The sequence below is a fragment of the Pararge aegeria genome, chromosome 10 (assembly GCF_905163445.1).
Source record: "Pararge aegeria chromosome 10, ilParAegt1.1, whole genome shotgun sequence".
NCBI lineage: Eukaryota > Metazoa > Arthropoda > Insecta > Lepidoptera > Nymphalidae > Pararge > Pararge aegeria.
Window position 1 is genome coordinate 10706925 of NC_053189.1, and position 23484 is coordinate 10730408.

A 23484-nucleotide genomic window follows, 5' to 3' on the forward strand; every position below is an offset into this window, starting at 1 on the left:
ATTGCCGAAAGATATAAACGTCTTAATACATGTATTTACGATAATGAAATGCATAGAGTGGTCAATAGAAGACTTGAGGGCGTGGGTTTATACATTTTAAGCGAATGTCGTTTCGAATCAAGATAGGAACACATGCGTGCCTAGGTCCTGCGTAGCCCACGGGCAGAACCATTACGTTAATAGGAGTACTTCCATTAATTACAAATGTATTCAATAATTAAAACATACGCCCTCTCATCTTGACGGATACGATGAAAACGGTTGCAGCGGGCATAATTTATTCTGATCGACTCATATAACATAGCATTAATTTGAATAAAGTTTCCATCATTAAAACAGTTTAGAAATAGCATATTGCAATGAACTTAAAAATAACTGTTATCTTGCATCTGTTTTGTGCAGATCACCTAAATGATAAAAACTGATATTCAGATTTGCCGATAGCATTGAGGTTCCTGATTTGATACAAATTTGTAAATTAGGGCAATGTGAACGGGATGTGCGTACTCATTAATGTAGAAAGTAAACCGTATCCGCGAGGTCGCCTGTGTTGATAAACCTGTCCGGTCTTCTGACCGTACCGCACAAGTTACTTGGACTGGTTTACTGAAAGCAAGACTTGTAATGAACTTCTTTACAAAGATAACATCGTTTCCCTAAAAACATGACCGTCAAATTAAATGCATATGTCCCAACCCTTTTCAGTCGATAATATTTATAGTAGATTAATTAATTTTACAATATAAACAACATTTTACAATAAACAATTTAGGTACGCCTAAGTTTTTTAAAGTTAGTCATTTTAAAACAAAATAATGGGTATGGGTACAACAGTATTTACGTTAAGATTGCAAAAAATTTTAAAATAAAACTTAGTATACGAGGTTGGATACTGTATAACATTAAAATGTTAATTTCGCAAGAAATTCATTTTGATAGGCTAATTTTCATAGCGCTACATTACGTCTCAAACTGTTGGAAGTGAGCTACGACTCAATACTAAATCCGATTTTGTATATAACCCTAAGTGTATGGAAGTTACGACCTGTAAACCGTTTATTTTATTAGCATGCTACATTAGTAGTTGGATCGTGGAATCTCTCAATGATTAGTGGATACAAATGCTCCAAAAGCATTAATGTAACTAACTAATCATACGGTTAGACATTAGGATGAACACTATTCTAAAGCCTCTGGCGATTTATGGCCTAACAGTTAGTTTGGCTATTAAAAGACAAAGCACTTTGGAAAGCGTAATGCATAAAATATTGAGGTAGGTTGGCGAGTGCAAAGTACGGCAGTAAAACACGTAGAAATGCAATATGCAAATAAGAGGCAGGAATTTTAAATTTTAGTGTTATATGCTCGCCGGTGTGCCCAATACGAGCAAACGTCATGCCATCCGTACATTTTAACGAGAGCGCGATCCCCCGCACCGATAGCGACAGTCTAATGAAAAGCTCTCTGAATAATGCATTAATACCAGCGTTAAATCGTGAGTACCTACAATCCGAGTAACGACTAGAAAATACTAGATGCAAATTTAAGTCAACACCAACGCCGATAAGCTTCCGCTAGCAATTCCAGAAATGTACCCAACCATAGGAATGAGTTAAATGTACTCGTAGTTAATCGGTTGTTTTAGTGGTCGGCACGTGAAATACTGACTCCAAATATTACATCTGACAGCAGATATAAACGCTATTACTTTTAAGCATAACTTGCTATAATTAGCGCGAATTATAGTTGTTTTGGTCATTCATAGATTCCGTGGAAACCGTGTGATTTCCCGAGATTGTCCGTGTGCAAGCTATTTCTAAGCCAAATTTACTAAGATAGGTTTAGCTGCTAAGTCGTGATTTGTTGCAATCACGCATAGATGTTTCTCTGGTGCTTTTCCGGAATAAAAGTGCCTATGTCCGATTCCAGGTTACAAGCAATCTCCGTCGCCAAATTTAATTAAGATCAGTGCAGGTTGATTTAAACATTGGTAAGACTGAAATAAGTGAACATACAGACAAACTTTCGCATTTATAGTCTTAGTAAGGATTAAACTTAATGTTCAAAATGTAATGGGACTTCCCCAAGACCTGCTTTACAGCAACATTACATCTGAAGTTAGTACACAATCGAAAGCCACTTGTGGTTTAGGTTAGGTAACTCTTGTTTGTTAAAAGTTGTATGCGTGACTCGGAAAGCCCAGAGGGCTTCGACCGTAACATATTCAATGTTTGAAACATAACTTAGGACTGATAGCGATAGTGTTAGTAGTGGCGTTGTCAAACTGCTGGCGACTCGGCATCTTATGTCGTGCTTTGCCTCACGCTGTGACCCATGCTCACCCTCTCTATTGAAATGTCAGTACTCGGACCATTGACGAGACAATCGTAAAACACAATGTTAAGGTCACATCATGACTTCAATAAACAACTCCTAACATGGGAAACGTGATGTCGTCGACGTAGTCTTAAGCGGAACATCCCAAAAGTGTGTCATCCTTGTACACAGTCAAAGGGAATTCGTGTTAGCAGATTTGATGTTGCGGTTTTACCTTTCGTTTAATAAAGTTCTGTTGTTCGTTTTAGTATCAAATAAAATAAATTTAGAAACCATTTTAATACGTAATAAAGTATACGCTGGCCATGTTCATTGGTAAAGTTTTGCCTGTTGACGGTATTCAGTTATAATTTTAACAGTTAAAATCGAGTTAATTTGTTTCTCAGGGTGGAAGCGCATTTGTATGAATTTAATCAAATTAGTAATCAACAAAACATAATTAAAAACTTGCAAATACCTAATTTCTTAATATCGCAATGGACTCAATATATGTGGGAATACGTTTGCTTTCTATTTTGTAATCAGTTGAAAGTCTATAAGAGTTACAACTTGATAGTTTAGCGAGAAACTAATAGTTACCAATAAAAGTACTGTGAGGGTAAAGGGCAGGGCTAGAACAGAAAAGATAAGTAGTAGCCGCAGCCGTACTTACGGTTCCCGCGTTCCACATATTGCGAAGTAACTATTGAGGTCGGTATGCCTTCTTCGTAAATACTGGATAAGCATTCCCCTTTAAACCTCATGAAATTTATAAATAATGTAACTACTTAGGATTATTTTATAAATATTTCACCAGCAGCGATTTTACCTAAATATCAAAATGACGGTGAAACACAATAAAGCACAACTCAGCTGCGTCACATGAGATTTAGGGTCGTGTATTTAGGGATCACTACATAATGATAATAATAATTGAAATACCTCTTTCATGACAATTTATCTTCGATGTGTAATTATTCTCTCGATCCAAAAAAACTTGAACTGAATCAAAATCAATAGAGCCGTTTCAGAATTCATCTAATGTGTTTAATACTTATTAAAATTAAAAACACATTTTTTTTTAAATATATATACGACAAAATATGCGACTTTAGCTCTCTTTCTGAAAAACGTAACAAACTATCACCGTTCGCAGCTTCGATAGCGTAATTTGTTATTATTTCGACCATAGTGATTTACTCCTCTGGCTCCTGATGTTAAAATTACAGCAACAAATAAAAGAATGTTTCAGCATCCCAGAATAATTTATCATAGCAATTTGTATGTCAACAGGACACGGGGCGAGCCATCCAGCGGCAACATAGCGGGGTTTTACTTTCTTGAAGTGGCCTTAAGAAACTAGTTAAGAGAAAGTAGGATTACTATCGTACCAGTATTTATCGTTATATAACATTAACCAGAATTCCCTTACATAGGCGTCTCATTGAACTAATTCTATTATATCTAAGCGTACATAATCAGACTATAAGTAAAGATTGTAAAAAAAAACAGGAAGTTCTTTTTGACTGGAACTAATGAACATCTACTTAATACTGAATTAGGTCGACAGCATCGTGCGTATCCATCAGTCCACGTTTGTAGAAAACTGGCACTTTCTCATAAATATTTATAGAAACCACAATGCCGTTTTCGTACGCTTCCATATTCACTCAGAATTATAATAGCTGTGTCACTAGGACCCCGAACAAGAGCCGAAACGTTTTGCATTCTCAATAAGTTCAAAGTTTATTTAAAACGTAATCTTACAGAAAAATCCTGTTACAACGTTAAGAATTACTTAAACGATAAATACGCTTGGGTGTGAATTGCTCTAACTTCAAAGCGAAATATAAATTAACTGTAGGATGGTGATATCAAAAAATAAAATTTATCCCGGCTAAGTTTTTTGTGGGCTCTTCTTAGACCAGGGCGCGTTTAGAACCCTCGTAGCTTTAGGTTTAAGTTGGAGTGATCACCAATTATGTAAATATATTATATGTATGAACGCTTCATAAGTGCCTGTGATAGATAAATAAATAAAGAAGTTTTGAATTTGAATTTGAATTTTAAATCCCATTATGGTGGATACAAGATTCCATTACTTCTACGTTCAGTTACTTATAAAACGATACGGCAAATATTGTCTATGTAATGACATAAAAATTTTGCAGATTCTGCAGGTTTGGCAATGGCCAAACCTGCAGAATCTGCAGAATTTTTACGGAAAGCACAAATAAAATATCTAATACAGAAGAGTACTACTATACTGACTCGTGTGAATTTTTTATTAATCTGAAAAGTAAAGTCTGTATTGATTTCAGCTTTCTTATTTGTGGAATATTCTGTTTTTTATGTTGTGGTTACTGACGGATGTTTCGGTGTAGAGCAGGTTGGCGGCATGGTTAAAGCGTTGTGGGTATACTGCTAGTTGCCATAGTTGTAACTGTTTCCTAACAATTTAGTAACTTTAGTTTGACAATGTCCAGTAAAAAGTATGCGATTTATATAAGTTGTATGTATATATGTGCTTCTTTATTTTTTAAACAGCTCGTTGTGAGTTGTTAATTAATGCGATGGCCGTTTTTAATACTTCAATGTATTGAACAAAAATAGCTAAATCAATCACAGTTAAATTTTTCACATTCGACTTTTTTAATTACGGTAAATTAAAAGAATAAATACGAGTAATTATACTCAATGAAATTATTACATACGTGACGAAGATATCAGAATTATTAAAGTAAATCATTTACCAGAGAATATAAAATGAGAAACGCATCACGCGCCATGATTTAGTTTAAAAAGAGAACACGAAACTGCGCCGCGATCGACAAAATTTAATCAAATTATTTCCGTCACAATATTTTTTTTGAATCGTTTTTCAAGCCAGTCCATTCACCTCGGTGGTACACGTAAACGCAACCGCTTGTGATTTAGTACTAAATTGATGTGTCGCAAGATAAGAATTAAAGCAAGGAATATTTGATTCAAAGTTTTGGTGGAGGTGGGAACTAGCAGTTGGTTTATTCCTCTATTGTTCGAACATGCTTCCAATCGGCATTTCTATAGTTCCTGTAGTAGCAGTGACTTGAAAATTTATGTTGTTTTCAACAAGTCAACGGAGTAACTGGGACGTACAATGTCTATGATAGAAGAACGATAAACCTGCACTTCGTGTAGGGGAACAAGTCTTTAGTTATAGGGTTGGTAGACTGAAGGAAGACAAATAAATTTTAAACGTCCTGCCATCACTGGTTTTCTGTTTCATATACTGCGTTCACATAAATAAAATTACAATGGTAGTAAACTATTTCAATGTTCAGAAATACTTGTTAAGCCCGCGGAGTATTCCAAAATTAGGTTTCAATAAGAAATACTATAGGTATATTATGTAGGGATTTTTATTGTGTTTAAGTGGAAATGGAAGAGTGCACGGAGCGTCTACGAAGTATTTTAGTTTGCAACGTTCAGAAATCGATTTCTGTTATGTCACACTCTTAAGTATAAACGTTATAATAGACACGCAAGATTCCCGCTTTGTTAACACAGGCGCATACTTCCAAATGGGTCAATATTTACGGGTTATCGACCGCTCTCTTTCAAACAGGACTACGAAAAGGAAATACTGATGCGGTACGACTACGAACACGATCAAACTACAAACTGTTATAAGTTTCAATAGTGAAATTACATCTGATAACATCGAGATAAAAGTACGATTCGAGCCGAGCACGCATGTTTTAGTACAGCAGCCGTTATCTAATGCGAATTTACAGCCCGAGATTAAACTACTTTAAAACACTGCGAACATAGAAAGGGCCGATGAGAGGCGTCTTCGGTAATGGCTTCTTAACGTAATGGCGATAAAAACACTTCCTCGTATTGCTCACGTGTGAATATTACCCGGCATCGCCATGACAGTGACGGATGGGGCGCGGGTGGCGTGACCGAATCGCGCGCAGGTGTCGGGACGCTCGGTGATACGTACTAACGCGGCACCCATGATTCTTACACCTTCAGTGCGTAAACGTCGCAATTTACACGTCAAACAAAAGGGACAATAAGAACCTATCAAGACATAGAACACGTGACAATTAGCTGTAAATTTTTCGGGTAGCAGGTAGACACATTCGATATCACAGTCATGTGTGTCAACATATCTTTATGTGCTAATTTGTGATTCGACCTTATACTTGCATATTAATGCTTTATTGCTGGACACATATCGATTTAATCTCTTAAAGGAGATAGGGGTCTAGAGCTTCAGCTCGCATTAGAGCAACCTAAAGGGCTCGGAAGTAGTCGGTTTCACCCCTTATATATTTCTTTGTACACCTCTGGGGTGCTTAGAAAATATTCTCACAAGGTCAGCGAAAGCCTTTTATAACTATAGAAGGTGCCCGCGGCTTCGTACGCGGTTTTTTGGTATTTCTTGAAGCCTGCGGGAACCGTACATTTTCCAGTGATAAAAAGTAGCCTATGTGTTAATCCAGGGTATAAAAAATCATCATTCGAAAATTCAGTCAAATTGGGTCTCTGGTGTTTTTGCGTGAAAGAATAACAAACATCTTTCCATCCATCAATCTTTCGCATTTATAATATAATAGGTTAGATAATTCAATGTTAACACCAATCTCAAACTCTACGGTGATCTGATAGGATCTTAGAGCTTATGAGAATAAGTAAGAAATCAGTATGCGAGTACTTAACTACCATATGTACTCCTATGTATGTAGATATATATCACTATTTAGATTTTGAAAAAATGACTACACATATTTGTCTTTGTGTAAATTTCTATAGGATTTTACGTATTTCAAGGTTCAGTAGTCACATACTGGAATGATGATGATGTTTCCCGCATTACCAACCTGTATTTTTATTACTAATCATTCAGTGAACGTGAGATAGCGATGCACAACCAATAGCATTACATGATGGGATTTGATTAATGAAAAAGATTGATGGAATTGAGTGCTGGATGATAAGCGTAACTTTTAATTAGGAGATGCGCTGTCAATAAAACCTGACGGGTACAAATAAGGTTTTTTTGTTTGTTTAATTACGATTTGATTAGGATGGTCTGGAGCTGCCTCGTTTGTCTAGTGGTTGGCATTTTCAACTAAACGAAGATAACGAGGCTCTGGGTACATTTTAAAGGTGGGTATAGTAATGGGTATAGTCTTTCCATCGAGAAATAAATAAATAAACTACGACAATACACACATCGCCATCTAGCCCGAAAGTAAGCGTTGCTTGTGTTATGGTACCTAAGATGACTCATAAATAATATACATCATACTTATAAAAAACAGATAAGCACCCAGAAACAGAAAAACATTCATGTTCTTCACACAAACTTTTTCCAATTGTGCGGATCGAACCGGACTCAGAAAGCAGGGTCGCTGCCCACTGCGCCAATCGGCCGCCAAATACTCAGTACCGGACTGAAAGAATGAAATTTGGGTTGTTCATCACGTGCCTCGGATATCAGATTAAGCCGTCGATAGCATTTAATACCGCTTACATGTGGTAATAATATTTAAAACCCACCACTCAACGTTGGAGTAGCGCAGCGTAGTAGGTCCACGCTTAAGCTTTTAATCCACCTCTGTCATAAAAATGGACGCCTGTGACCTCAACTGGGATGTTAATAGGCTGAGGATGATAATATTAATTTAGGATGGAAACAATGTAAAAGGAATTTGTTTTTTTAAGCTGTCACACTGGATGTAGGGATTAATAAGCAGTTGTGCGTGGATGCAGGATTAATAGGTTGTTGTACGGATTATTGTCTTAACAATAAAACTGTAAGACGGACAACTACAAAAAAAAGTAAAACCACAAGAATATTATTTTACATGCGTGCTGTTGTGAGCTCTACACATGCGTTATTAATTAGTTTTATCCTTACCTCTGAACCTCCTTACCTCACGTTATAAAAAAAAACTCTACCTATACATAGGAAGCAGTCAGCTCCTCACCTCCCGCAAGATAGAAAAATGATTATTAATTTGTAAGATGTTTATGTTGGAAAAGTACAACGTGTAAGTTACTTGCTGGCTTCTTCTCAGTAGAATCCGCCGTCCAAATGGGTGGTAGAGTCACTATAAACAGACAGTCTTAACGTATTTTTAGTTTAACCTCGCATAGGAATATATTTAAGTGTCTAAAGTCGCTTTAAGATAACATCTACATCTGTCAGCATGCATCACACAAATTCGGTTGCAACGGAATACCAAATGAGTTTATCACATGAATTTTGTTGCCTTTCTAAAACTTCCCGATTCAGGTGTCGTACGAAAAGAGCCGGTACAGTGATACAGTTAAACATGTAAATCAGTCTATTCTTTTCTCGGGAAGGCTTAACACGGCATACAAAATTACCTGTAAACGCCACCTTTAACACATTTCAATGTAATATTAACATGTATGATGCATATTTTTAATTCGTTTTTATTAATTTTCTTTCTTGGTCTAGACTCTTTTATTTCATCCATAAGCTATACTGCCATGTTTAGTATCTGTACTAATACACAAAATCTACTTGCGTTTGTCCATCTTACACTTACTATCAACAAAATATGAATAATACAAAAAGAAGATAGAAAGAAACAACCAGAGTTCTAAATTTATTAGTGATTTAGTAACTACTTAGCTCACAAGTAATTGAGTTTAAAACCTAGTTCAGTGAATATATATAGTAATAGTAATTAAATAATTACTTAAGCCTTAAGCCTTACATATCCATACCATATAATTTAAATGCGAAATAATGTATGTTGGTTCGTTACCTATGTTTGGTTCAATAGCTGCATCGTTTCGACGATATTCGATAGGCAGAGAACGGGTAGGTACAGCGATAGCTTGCATTCTTGGGACGGCCATGAGACTTTTTTTTAACCAAGAAAAATACCCCAAAAACATCACAGTCAAGCGAAAAGAACACTGTTGAAAAATAACAATAGCAGCCATTATGATAAAAGCTTTTTAATAGAACTTGAGACCGCTTGTCAATAATAGTGACATAACGTCGGAATGGTTATGCAGTGTTTTGTCACACTTCAAATAACAAAGCGTGAAAAAACACCGTAATCCTGTTCCAACCTTACGCCAAGATAATTAATAAGGCCCGGAGAGTTTTCGGAAGTTAACGGATTATTAACTTTATTTTATAACTCGCACTAATATAAACACGTAAGGCACTGGACCGCTGCGTTCCAGCGTCTGATCTTCAGTATTATTACACATAATGACGCTAGTGCTATTGCATTTCAGTGCATACTTGTTACATTTCAACGACTTATGCAATACATCGCCGCTTATGTTTTTAACCGATATACGAATCTTTAATTGCTATAAACCTGCACCGATTTATATACAAATAGAAACGTGTATTAAGTATGAATATTTATTGAGGCCTATTTTTTTTCGTAATACTACTCAAATTTATCATTTATCATAGTCTTTATTCAGACTTTTAAATAATAAAACACAATAATCTAACACATTTTAAGTGACGTGCATAAAGATTTTAACAGTTTTAAATATAGATATACCAAAAGTGAGACAAAATATGCCGTAAGTTTTATCATTCTATTGTCCTATAGGTAGGTAAAACAGAAATACACTAGGTTATATATGAAACCCACTTTATTAAGAAACTATCTTTTATAAATTAATATAGGTGATATTCAAGATCGATGTACGGCATACAGAACTTTTCTAGTCATTAAACCCATAAATTCAAAACCCATAACTGGTCATTGATGATAGCTTATGTGTGTAACGTGTAATTAACAATAGTTCTTTCTTTGTTCAACAGGACAGGCAGCTAGCGGCGGCGAGTAGCGAGATATCGAGGTCAGTAACCCGTGCACCTTACTCTTTGCTATAGGAATTCGTGAATCTTCTTAAATAACATGCCATTACAGCTTATTAGCCGTTAAGGAAGCACTTAAGGCAAATGTAAGGAAAATAACACGTTTCGAGCACGGAGTTGTTCATCCATTACTGAAAACGTTACGTTAGTATTATTTTAATACATATTTCGCTGTTATTAAAAGAGTTACGCTTTGTGAGTGTAAGAAGATACGGTTTTTCTCTTAAATAAATTGCTCATTGTGCTCAAAAAGCACCAATGATATAATAGCAGTGTCAAATTATCTCAAATGACTCAAAAGAATAATGACCTTACAGTCAACGAAGTGTAAACATAAGGCACACATACAGTTATATTTTCTGGTAGTGCGTGCTTAGTGACTCGGTACTCGAAACATCTGTGAAACTTGAAAGCTTTTCTATCCTCATATTCTAGTACGGAAATATGGGCTCCGAAAGTACTGGACAGATTTTAAGCATTTCGCCAAAAGAAAGATGAACTATCACGAAGCTACAATTTATTTAAAAGAAAATTGAGATCCTTAAGACATAACCCAAAGTAGCAACGTAGTCGAAGGCGCGGGCAACAGCTAGTAGTTTATACATATATTTACAAGTAATAATTTCCACCAAATTCAACTAAATAAACATCATCATATCAACCCGTTACCGGCCCAGAGCACGGGTCCCCTCCCAAAATGAGAAGGGCTTAGGCGATAGTCCACCAGTGCGGATTGATGGACTCCACAAGCCTTTGAAAACGTTATGGAGAACTCTCAAGGATGCATGTTACTCTCTCGATGTTTTGTTCACCTTTGAAGCGAGTGATATTTCAATTGCTTAAAATGCACATAACTTTAGTTTAGAAAAGTCAGAGGTGCGTGCTGGGATTCGATCTAGGCACCCCGAAAGTAAAACCGAAGCCCTAACCACTAGGCTATCACCACCTGAATATCGCAACCGTAAAATAAAAGCTTCCAATTCGCAGAATTAACAGATTGGTGCAAAACTCTGTACACACTGGGACCGCAAGTACGTGAGAGTTTTCTAAAAAAAGAATTAAAACCACTCTGTGGTTACCGAAATATTCAACCGGTTTGGAAACGTCATCCTGTTACTTTTTACCGTTTCCCGACTCGCGACCCACTTTACACCGAATGTAGTACAATACTTATCAATGCCTTATTAATATTAATCAAGCTAAATATCTGCGTACTTTTAATGTTATTTAATGGCTCAACAGACAAAAAAATCAAAAAAGAAACATTGCCGTCGTCGCCACCTCTGTCCACATTGTGAGAACTGTGTGCTATTCAAGTGTCAGTTATAGACGCTATCACTTACACCTGCACAGAATTTAATTTTTTTTTTCTTTACACTCTGATATCTTTTGCAAGTTTACATTACACATTCATTATGCACATCTAGGTACCTTTAGATGTACAACGGATGTTATAAAGTTAAAAATTACATTTGCACAGAACGTAGACGTTGTGTGCCATTGAAGATTAAAGGTTGTGTGTGCGTTTGTCTGTAAAAGTTTACTTATTTGATCAATATGTGAGTATTTTCATTTAGATATGTTATACGATAATAGAAGAGGGCGCTGCAACCACAGGTATAATCAAAGTGGAATTTATAATAATATGCAATTAGTAAAGAAATAAAATAAAATTATAAACCATATAAAAGCGGTCTTCATGTCTAAATTTCCCCAAAATTAGACTTAATATGGCTTTAAGCCATCAATTATTAAATTAAATGTAATAAATTTCTAACTCTTAGAAAATTTGTGTTAATAATTTTAACTGCGAAAATCAACCTCACTTTTAGATACCAACTTATACAGTGAACCGACGCAAAGTAGACATATGACCTGCATACGTAAACGTTGAATAATGAAGTTAGAAAGTGAATAAGCGTTAAACAATACCATACTTCAAAAAAATATAGGTCAAAATATAAAAAAAAATGATGAGAGGATAAATACTGATCGATTTTATATTACACAGAACAAATTTAATATCCATAATTATTTTTACATTTGCTACTTTTCAACTCACGTATCGTTTGCCTACTTATCAATTTCAGCAACTCCTGTATATAATAAGGAAATGAGCAATGCGATCTGATAGGAATAGTCTTTGGCTCGAGTCAATAAGACATTTCTCGTTATGCAAACAGGTGGGCACAGACGGGATCTAGATGGCGAGGGTACACTGCATCGAGATTGCCAATGCATTCAATCACTCGGCATATTGTTTCCTGATTGCTCTCTTCAGATCAAGCAATGATTTAAATTTAAATAGAATTTATGTTAATTTACCGACTGCTAAGAATAGAGAGGTTCAGTATGCGGCAATACAGGAAACGTCTGAACATTATCATCCTCGGGGCTGCGGGCATGCGTCGGGAAGCGATCTTTGTGGAAGTCATAGAACAAGTAAAAGGCGGTCGGTCACTACATTTATGTCTTAGCTTGAAGGCTTTTAATTGGCGATAAATTACTTTATTATTGGTAAATACGTAATGGTCGACAGAATGGTTTAATAACAATAAATAATACCAATATGGGTTAATGACGTACCTTTAATTTATCGTTCAATTCTTTATTACTGTTAATAACAATTAGTTAAGTTTAATATTTGTTCATTATATAAGTATGATAGATTGTAATTTATTAGAATTTATTGAGAATGTTTATCCCACAAGGCAAGAACTTGCGATTAATGTAATGCCGTCAGTTTGAAAGCTAATTAAAACGACGGAAGCTCATTATACTATTTATTTCGTTTAGATGATAGATTCATATATTGTATCAAAACTTCCAAAGCTATTTACTAACTATATTTTTTATTTTACATGAATTTACACCTCAAAAAAGTTGCTGGTTCTATCTACGGCTCTTTTTTATTTTACGTTTGTTTACAGATTCTTCCATGAAAAAACCGATTTTTTTTTTATAAATAAATGTGGGTAATTACTAGTGTTTTTACCCACACTTGGAGGAAATTTTTTTTTTTTTTCTATTTATATACAATTTATAAAATAAGAAATTATACTTATGAATTGCATGGTTTTACTCGAACTACAAAGTATCTTATTATATTATGTCAGGATCTAATGAGCGGATCTAATGGAAATCGAAGTAAACTCTCAAATTTTGTAGCCACATACAGTGAGTTCGTTGAACTCTATCAAACCAAATAAAATCAATATCAAATGGAATAACGATTTACTTTGTTTTTTTCATGAAATTTCGAATTAAATATATAACCTTCAGTGCTCAATGTCAAACACTTTTTTGTAGCTTACATTTACACGCATTTGCTTGATGAGTATTGGTTAGGAAATTCATCAGGGACATAAGCGAGTGTAATTAGTCGTAAAGACATTTAAAACAAATGAACCACCCCGCCATAACATTTGACTAATGCAACTATTAGTTTAAGTTGAGCAGTAATTGAAACTAACTCTCTGGTAATCATAATTATTCTTAATGTTGCTGTCAATGGCAAGCATCTGTCTTTTAAAATAAAACATTTATTAGGTGCGTCTTAACAAGAACACCGATATTTAAGCACGAAATTATCTGATATTTATAAAAAATTAAAGAAGCTCTAAAATGGCAATCCTAACTCTATTTTACGGAATTGTAAACTTTACTTGGTGCAAAGAAAAGAGCAATATAAAAATCCTATAACGAGGTGAAAAACCGTTCAGCTATGCTGCGTTAGAGTCGGGAGCTTTTGTTTTATTTTATTTCTGTTCGCTGTTATTCGTACTTGCCGGAATTGAAAAATCTACTGTTAACTGATTTTAAACTAGAGCGACTGTTTGTAATTTAATAAACCTCATATTTTAACAAAGATTAATCAATGATACTTCATTGTAATCATAGCTTCTGAAAATCTTCTGAAAGCAAAGCAAAGCTTAAAAGAGTTACAAATTTTATTACCTGAAATAATTTTACATTTATATTATACCTACAAAAAAAGGTTTATAGGAATGGGTACTACTATGATAAATTCGTTTACCAGGTAAACTTAATATCATAACTACCTCGGTTACATATTTGTAATATAGCGAAGTATTTTATAACAACATGGTCACATTATTCGGATCGAGGTTGTAGAGCAATTAAAGCGGCCTAAGGAGTGTAGTAAATTGCTTAACGGAGTAAAGAAAAATTTATGTCGACTGTAATTGTCAGAATTTTATCATTTCTCAAAGGAACATGTAGTACCGGTTGATGTAATATGACATTAAAAATGCACATACCGTCGAATTAGGATCTTGTAATATAAGCTGCGTTAGAGTAAGAACACTTTACGAGCGCCTTTTGATAAGCTGCGCTCGATTCGCACGCCGCACCGCATGCAAAGATGGGGACGCATGACTACAATACAATCCCTGAGCGGGATTTGTGTGAACCTAATTGGATATTCGCGGTAAGCGGCCGATCCGAAAGTGAGATAGACGCTGTTGATAGCGAGGAGGCGGCGTTGTCTACTGTCCGTCCAATGTTATCACATCGCGACATCTTTATGTCGATCTGTTTTTCTACGCGTGCGCGGTGCGGCGGTCAGTAATGGTGTCCGTCTCAACGGGATTCGCGTCGGCATCGTTTCGCGTCTCATCGTGCGGCCGCAATACGTCGCTCTACTTAAAATACGTGCGAGTTTGTCCCACTAAACCATCGTCGTGATGAAAAACTGAAACGCAGTTTTTGTTCATTTTTCAGTAACCTTGATCAAATCAAGGCCGCAAGCGATTTGTGCGTGTCGGCAACGCGATATAGATTAAAAGTTGCATAGGGTATTTTAGACACTTAAACACGTGAACATATACCTGTATTCACGTAGTACTTCAGTGAAATCGCCATCTTTGACTTTAGTTTAGGTTTGGAGGTTTGTACGCCAAGCCGTCAAAAATCACAAACATTTAAAAAACCAGCCAGGTCTCGATATATTTTACGGAAAGTTTACGGAACATTAAGAGTCTAGGTTTACATAATGTAAAATAAAATTATAGCAAAGCAGAGGTACTTATCTTGATATTTTTACTACAATCAGTTATCGTCTAGCGATGAATTAGTTGCTTATATCGGTGGGTGAATGAATTTGCGCCGCACAGTGTTACCCAGTTCGTTTGATATCTCTGCATCATGATGAATCGCGATATGTGCTCAAACAAGGCACTTAAACGATCAATCGGTTGCCGATAACGGGGTGCCAGATGACGTGACACTAATTAATGCTTAAGTGTTTTAATATTCGATATAAACACTTTCAGTGTCCTACTTGAATCAAAATGTATAAAAAGTTGACGTGTGCGCATCATAAAAAAGAAGTATCTCCATTTCAATCGCCCTCAATTGAATATGACGGTTAGCTTGGCGTTTGAGGTGTTAAACTCAACAGTGTTAGTAAAAAATATTGTTGAGTGAATATCATTACCGTTTGTTAATTGCATTAGCATTGAGGACTTTTACTTTGTATTTTTTAGATCTAGATCGATACAAAAATTACACTTTATTAAAAGAACTTTATTTTGAAATTAAAAATTTTACGATTTTAATTTTTCTTTTTAATTTTCACAATCAAACCAATTACTCAAGGAATTAGGCATAATTTTCTTCACTCAAGAAAACGAAATTTACAGCCAAGGTTTTACTGATGACCAACCCGCCTAACCCAAATAACTCACCGAAAATAAAACTAAACTAGCTTAATCTGCGCTAACTTTAGGGGTGACCCCGTGATCTAATGATCAGCATTCACACTTGCATTATTCTCGGAATCGCACACTTGTACCAAAGATCACTTGGAAAACTATATCAATACATACTAAAGTAAATGTGAAATTTAATTTAAAGCTAGTATGTTTTAAATATAAATTTTTAAATTCAGTACAATTCTCAATGCTAAGGAGAGTCAGAAAACAGCGCTTATGGTTAGTGAGTACAAAAAATTTAAATACCGTTACAAGACTTCGTGCGATTAACTTGTCGGAAGTTAACACTGATTACTATTTTTATTACTCCACACCATTACTCGTACCCGACTTTATAAATAGAATTTAACTGAGTGTAAATGCAAAGATCTTGTTGGAAAAAAAATTAACCAAACAAATGAACATCATAGACAGACAATGACTGCATAAAGAAGTAATATTTGATTTATCAAAGATGATTCGTATCAATAATAACAAAAAAGTTAATAAAACGTTTCATCGGTTCAGTTTGCCCTACTTGCTCTGCGATTCAGCTTTTACCTCGATCAATTAATGTTGTTCTCATTGAGTACTTTTTGTGAGACCGGAAATTATCTTACTCGATTCAAAATCATGTACCTACCTGTGTCGTTAAATGTATAAGATAAAATGTAGTTCAGTAAAAAAATGCTGCTTAATTAGTCGAAAGTGGCTGTCCGATCAAAAGCCAAAATGTATTTAGTATACATTCATGTTACAGGAAGAGCCGAGCATTGCCCGTTATAGCATTAGTGTTTTTGCATGCGTCATCTATAGGACAGGGGTACTAGCTGTCGACTGCCGCTCCCGTACACCAATCAATTACATATTAGCTTAATGTGACCAAGATGACCCAAGACTTTCAAGTATTCCCGCAGTGCGTGCAAAACAAGTCGCCGTTGAGGTCTCCTAACTAACGGACTAGAGGTTGAGACTATGCACTTGTGATTATGGTTTATTGCTTTTAAGAATTTATGTTTATGAATGTTCGAAAGACCTGGATCGTGCAACGTGTCAACGCTTAAAATATTATTGGTCAGCGAAATAAACAAATATGATTGACGATAAATTTTCCTATAACACATTGGAAAATGGGTCAGCCATAAAGAACGTTTTAATTGCACGTATATAGGATATCATGGTCGGGTATAGGTCCGGAGACGATAAAGCCTAGGGAACAATGGCGGTTCACTTGGAGGGCGGAGAATTCGTGTTTGCCCCCGGCCACGAACACTCGCCCTTTTTGAGTCGCCGCAAAGAAAATTGCAATGATAAGAAGTCATTCAACAAATTGACTTATTTAAAAATGTGATTTCCCTTGATATAGAGTAAAGAAAATGAATCATAATTAAGTTAGGACAGTTGATAACCAAATTATTTAGAAGGAAAAGATCTTTGAGAACTCTTAGCAATTGTAACAATCTTCGTCAGAGTTAATATACTGGGGCATCCCTACCAATCTGCCGTATAAATTCACAAGCAGATACTCCCTAACACAGTGTTGTACACAATAAATTTAAGCGGAAATTCTCTTCGCGTTTTTGCGATCCCGTGCTCCATTTTGAGCGATGCACTCAAGATTAAGTAAATAATATAAGTTGGTGTCGAGCGTGAGGTTCATGGGTACTTTGGATGATTACTTGTTCGATAATGAGTTTAGAAGTCCGTTAGGCTAGACCGGTCGCATGCGTACCGTACTCTGGAGAATTCGCTCGTACCAATTAGTACCAGCAGCATATATCTTAGGTAATTTTGTTTCGTGTACACACGACAACAACCGGAGAACCTTATCCGAAACTGTGAGGGAAACGAGTGTTTTACTCAAACTAAACTTAAATAAACCGTAGTAAAATAAGAGTTTTCCTGTTTCTCGGATGTCTTACTCGTATTTTTAAAAGCTAATGAATTCCTGTATATCTAATTCATTTATTTCAAGTAGGCCTAATATAAGCACTTTTGAAACGTCAAGTCTGTCTGTTTGTAGCTCTACCACTGATTAGGAAGTCAGATTCTACCTAGAAGAAGCCGGCAAGAAACTCAGCAATGGCTCTTTTCCAACCTCAACTATTAATATTGTACAATTTAAAATTCATTTTTCTTCACTTCACTTCATCTTGTGAGAGATAAAAGCGGAGCCGGATGCTTTCAAGAAACCTTGTCATTACAAAATTCCTCAATTGTATATTAACATATTCTTTAAACTTATGGACAATTAAAAAAATATTCCAGTGGGAGGGTTTGCCCGTAATCACGACCCTGATCTGACCCTGATAGACCAGGGCTTTCCAACCTAGGCCCCGCGGCGCCCTGATGCGCCGTACAAGTACAGAAGTGCAGCGCAAGGCAATCCTTATGTACATGAAAAAAATATTTGTTTTGATATTTTTTGTGCAGCGGTGTCACGGCTTGTTACAAACTTTGAAAAATTGTGTGGAGATCACCAAGCGCAGCCATCCCATTGTTGAGGTTGTTTTATTTTTCTTGATTCTTTGTTAAAATTTATTATTTATTATGGCTTCATTAGTAGATAGTGAGGATAATTTATTTTTTGGGCCTTACCTACAAGTACCTTAGGGCGTCTATACAGTATATCTGCCGTCACCATACGGAAGATTAATTTAAATCTCTAAAAAATATCCTAACCTAACAAAATAATATATTATTAAAAGGCATTTAAACAAGCTATCAATATCCCTTTTCAAATTTAATTGTAAGTAACTTGCTTAACGGTTTTTCAAATAGCGATAAAATTGATCTTGACTCCGAAATGTTCACAATTAACGATTAATAAATGCTCTCTTTGCCGATTCGAAATGATCGTGTAATGGTCAGTGAAGATTGAAATCATTTAATAACCAAGCTTGATGTTGTAATTGCTAATAGTTAGCAGGCTACCATTTTGAAAGATGATGCTGTCCTTACAGGCGAGTTTCTATTAATTTTACAGAAGACGCAATATAAAATGGATTTTATGACGTGGGCCGTTGAAAATGATTGAATAACTTTTGCAATTTCGTGAAGGTTATTTTATAATCGACAAGTGTAGTTCAATTTGTGAAGGCGAAATATTATAAATCTTAGTACCTGTGGACACTGGTAAAGCCGCAATGCAATTTGTAGCCGGTACTGTGGCGACTACGGAAGATTGAAATGAACCTGTAAATCGAATCTATCACGTACAAGCCGCTATCATTATGGCAGCCAGTGGATTCCTTGCGGTCAATAGTCCTATATGCTCGACAGGAAGATGTCGTCATAACATAATACCCACTAATTATATTTTTCTATAAAATTTCATGTTCTTAACTATTTAAAATACGTGTAATAAAAGCGAGATACGATCAAGATGCGTTGATATCTAGACACAAGATTTTGGCGTTTAGCTGAATCTCAAATGGTGATTAAAATTTAACGAAGTGATATTGCGTCACAGCGCCATTTTGAAAACAAAGCTACTAACTTGAATCACAAACTGCATTGCTGGTGAGATGACATCTCGACATTTCCGTCAATGTGTTCTTGCTACCATCTCTGGACAAATCACAAAACATGCCGATGCCGATAGCAGTATTTACGAACTTGCAAAACTGGCAATTTATAGTTTAACCGATAACAGTGTAAATAGTTCTTGATCAGAATATAACTAGCTAGAACCGATGCTTACAGAGTGTTCTAACTCAGGAGTATGAATTTCGGTCCATTCTGCGGTTTGATTCTCGATTGACTGACATGTAGTTTTTACAATTAGTGGCAGTACAGGTTTTTAGGTTCAGAAAGCCGGGGATCATAATTTAGTCAATTGATAGTTGAAAACAATTGTTTGCCAGATGGATATTGGTCTGACTAAGTTCGGGAAGCAGAATTCACTGAAAGGCAAATGTGATACGTTGCTCATTGTATGTGATATCAGAAAATTACGTATTACCATATCTACAACGCATCGCAGGTACGTTATTATCGCAGTTCATAATTCTTGTGGAACCCCATTTCGATTGTCCATATTTCATTGGATATCGATGAGTGTATCACTAGTTAGACGAGGTGCTATTTACGAGCGTGGGCTTCGACGAGCTGTCTTGAAGCAGATAACGCAGATTCGATAGTTACACGTTTGCAAACGACAAATAGAATCCGATAGATTCGCTGTATCGATAACTGAAAATATTAGTTCCTACTTATACACGTTTGGTCTAACTTAAAGCTAGATTGTAAGAAGATTTGCTTTATGGCATGAGGCACAACACCTTTGCTTTTCGATGGTCTCAAAACTCTTTTATAATTGCCTAAATATCTGCTTAGCTATATCTCTATATCTAGTCAAATACCATGTATAACATGACGGGTACAAGGAATTTTGTATTATATTTACTATATTAGTGGAAAATAAAAAAAATGTCACAAGTAGACTATCAGAATAAGTGCACCGTTTTACTAAGTAACCTCTATCGGACTCAACTGATGTAATTAACGCTTCCAAATATGTGTGTGAGCCACACTAAATGACGGTTAAAACAAATATCCATGTAGCTCTCGATATACTATTAATTGTGATAATTTAAAAGGGATTGCGATATCGACTTTAAAAGTTTTTATATTCCAATGAAATCGAAATCATGACAAAAAAAATAGATTTACGACGAATTCACGGTTCATTTATCCCAACCGCGTATTTTATTACAGTGAAAAAACTAATTTAGTGAGTAATTCGAATTTTATGCGCATTGGAGATTTGGATAAAGTTGCCGGCAGCGGGAGGTAAGTAAGCGCGAGCCGGCGTGGTCGTGCGAAACAGCGGGCCGCCTACCGTTACACTGCACCACTTTTCCGCTCAGTTAGCGCCGCAAACGTTAATTCAATCATTAATAGTTCACCATCATCATCACCATTACCATCCCATTAGCGGCCAACTAAAAGGTATGCATCTGATTTCAGAATGAGAAGGGTGTATAGGCCGTAGTCCACCACCCTGGCCAGGTGCAGACTTCACACACCTTTGAGAAAATTGCGGAGAACTCTCAGGCATGCATTTCCCCACGATGTTTTTCTTCACCGTTAAGTGATTGATATATTGTTTAAATTTCGGAAATCGAACTTTTACCTCAAGAAATAACTGTCCCTGTGTTGACTGTCACTAATAGTTAACAGTCCTTAATATCGCAAGAAATCATCGTCGCATTTCTCACCCTTACGTATCGATGTCGATTGCAGTCTTTTAACAAGGCGAATGTCGTTAGGCCATCGTTAGCGCTGTCCTCCATACGGTTAAGTAATACAAGTGTAAGTAGTGCACCCGTCGGCGTTTGTCACGCAGCGATGATAGATGAGGAAATAAACGAGTGATATTACCTAGTTAGGCGTCTGTGTATAAAGATTGCCGGTTGGGTGATGTAGAATATCTTACACTGCCACGCTGGCTTTGCTAAACCAAATTGTCCCGAAAAGTGCCTGACTGTTAGCGACGCAAACAGCCCTCTAGTTAATTATTAATTAACAACATATACTAAACAATCTAGTCATCATCATCATCATATCAACCGATAGTTGATAGGTCTTTTGTAGTGAGTTCCAAATTCCACGGTTTTGTGCCGCTTGAATCCAGCGGCTACCTGCGACGCGCCTAATGTCATCCGTCCACCTCGAGCCTAATGTCGTCCGTCCACCAACATCTAATCAATCAATCTTTATAAATAAACAATCTGATCTTCAAAATTATTAACTGACTACTCTTTCCTGTGATCACCATCATCACATCAACCCTTTACCGACTCTCTACAGGGCACGGTTCTTCTCCCACAATGAGAAGGGTTCATGCCGTATTACACAACGCTGGCCCAATGCGGATTGGTCACACGCCTTTTACATAGCACTATTAAAATCGAACTCCAGTGTAAAGATTTTAGATTTATTCGTGTTATTCTTTTTTATTGTTCTTTTTGTTGGCATCCTTGTCACTGTTCTATTTACTGTACCTACCGATTTCTCGATCTGGATGATAGCCGTTAGTTATTCAGATTAATAATAGACTTGCTTAAAAATATTATGTGAAAATCAACTTTAGGAGATCTATTGAATTTTAAAAACAAATAAATCAATTTTAGAAATCAGAAAGGAACCGTTGTAAAACAAAAGGCGCTCGGACTTTTCAAAGTCGCTTGAAATCAATAGACTAAATAGTAAATTGAACATGGTTATCAACTTTTTTCTATTTAGGTACGTTACCTTCCTACCTACACGTAACCGGCTTTGAATCGGAATTTAAAATCAACTCAGCGGAGCATCCAAAACTGCGATGGCAAGTGATGACGAGGATAAGTGGCCGTGCCTTACACAGCTGTCATTATATTTCCGTTCGGGTGTGTGCAATCATTTTTATCACATTCGTAAATTGATTGACAGAAATAATAAATTTTTTCTTTTTTTTTAGATTCCTTTGAGTCATCGCATTACACATGAAATGAAATGTTTTAGGCATTTGATACGGGTATTCTTTTAGTCGATAAATTTAGTAAGACGAATGATAACTGGTTTATTTGGCACTTTTTCTTTGTATTTAGCTTGCATTTGTGCACACGGGGCACAGGTTATTTTGCCATGTTCGACATAATATGATTGTAGGGTAAAATAAAAGAAACTTAGTTATACGCTTTTCCATTATTTCACATTCCATTCCAAAGTATGTTGACAATACTTAAAGTAGTCTGTTTAGATTACACTATACATATTTATATATCTGGCTCCGATAATAACGATTGCGAAAACTTTCTTAGTATTCCATTATTCGCTTATTTGCAATCGCCCTTGGTTTTTCACTAAAAATCGATGCTTCTTTATTGTCCTACTACGACATATACTGTCATATATGAAGATCCCTTAAATGACACATCGACATTAGCGGGTGTCGTTCAACACAATGATATCTTTCATTTTATTCCTTCTCCGGACGAGCTCTGTCACAAAAAGCTCTTCTGCCTAATTTGTATAACAACTAAGTATAGTTGTTTTCTAACTTGGCTTACTTAAAATATTGCACCGACAATAATCGCATATTGCGTGTTGTAGAGTTTCCAATGACCGCTACCATGTACTCCATGCGTCATAACGTCACCGGAGGCGATCGTGACATCGGTGCGCGTGCAGCGCGGATGTCATGCGCTACTTACGACTGACGTAGCGCCTACTATCAGTCATACTTTATTGCCCGAATGGCGCTATAAATGCTCTGAAAGAGACTACTACACAGCCGGCAATACGTGAAGGTCGTGACCTGCGATTTGAGAGGTGCGCGCTTGTTACTATCATCAGAAACCTAACTAATATATCAATGTCTAGCACGGGGCTCCTCTCTTATCGGATAGACGGTTTGAGAGCATAGATTCACCACACTGCTCTTATGCGGGTTGGTGGGCTTTATCATAAGTTAGTGATAATAATTCGGTTATTATCACCAACTTGTGATAAAGCCGACGGCTTAATTTGTTCGTCGAGACATGGGACTTCGCAATGCCAATTATTATTCTTAGAACACAATATAGA

General features: G+C 36.1%; 2 protein-coding genes across 3 annotated transcripts in view; one reads left to right on the top strand and one right to left on the bottom strand.

Annotated features, from left to right (window-relative positions):
* The window catches only part of LOC120626767 (autophagy-related protein 16-1), a 256792-nt gene that overhangs the window by 182899 nt on the left and 50409 nt on the right, over nt 1–23484 (bottom strand). The gene's annotated exons all lie outside the window — the stretch shown is intronic.
* The window catches only part of LOC120626766, a 66041-nt gene that overhangs the window by 18410 nt on the left and 24147 nt on the right, over nt 1–23484 (top strand). Inside the window, exon 2 of the mRNA XM_039894441.1 lies at nt 10142–10179. The gene's annotated coding sequence lies outside the window, so the exon portion shown is untranslated. The remainder of the gene's footprint in view (nt 1–10141; nt 10180–23484) is intronic.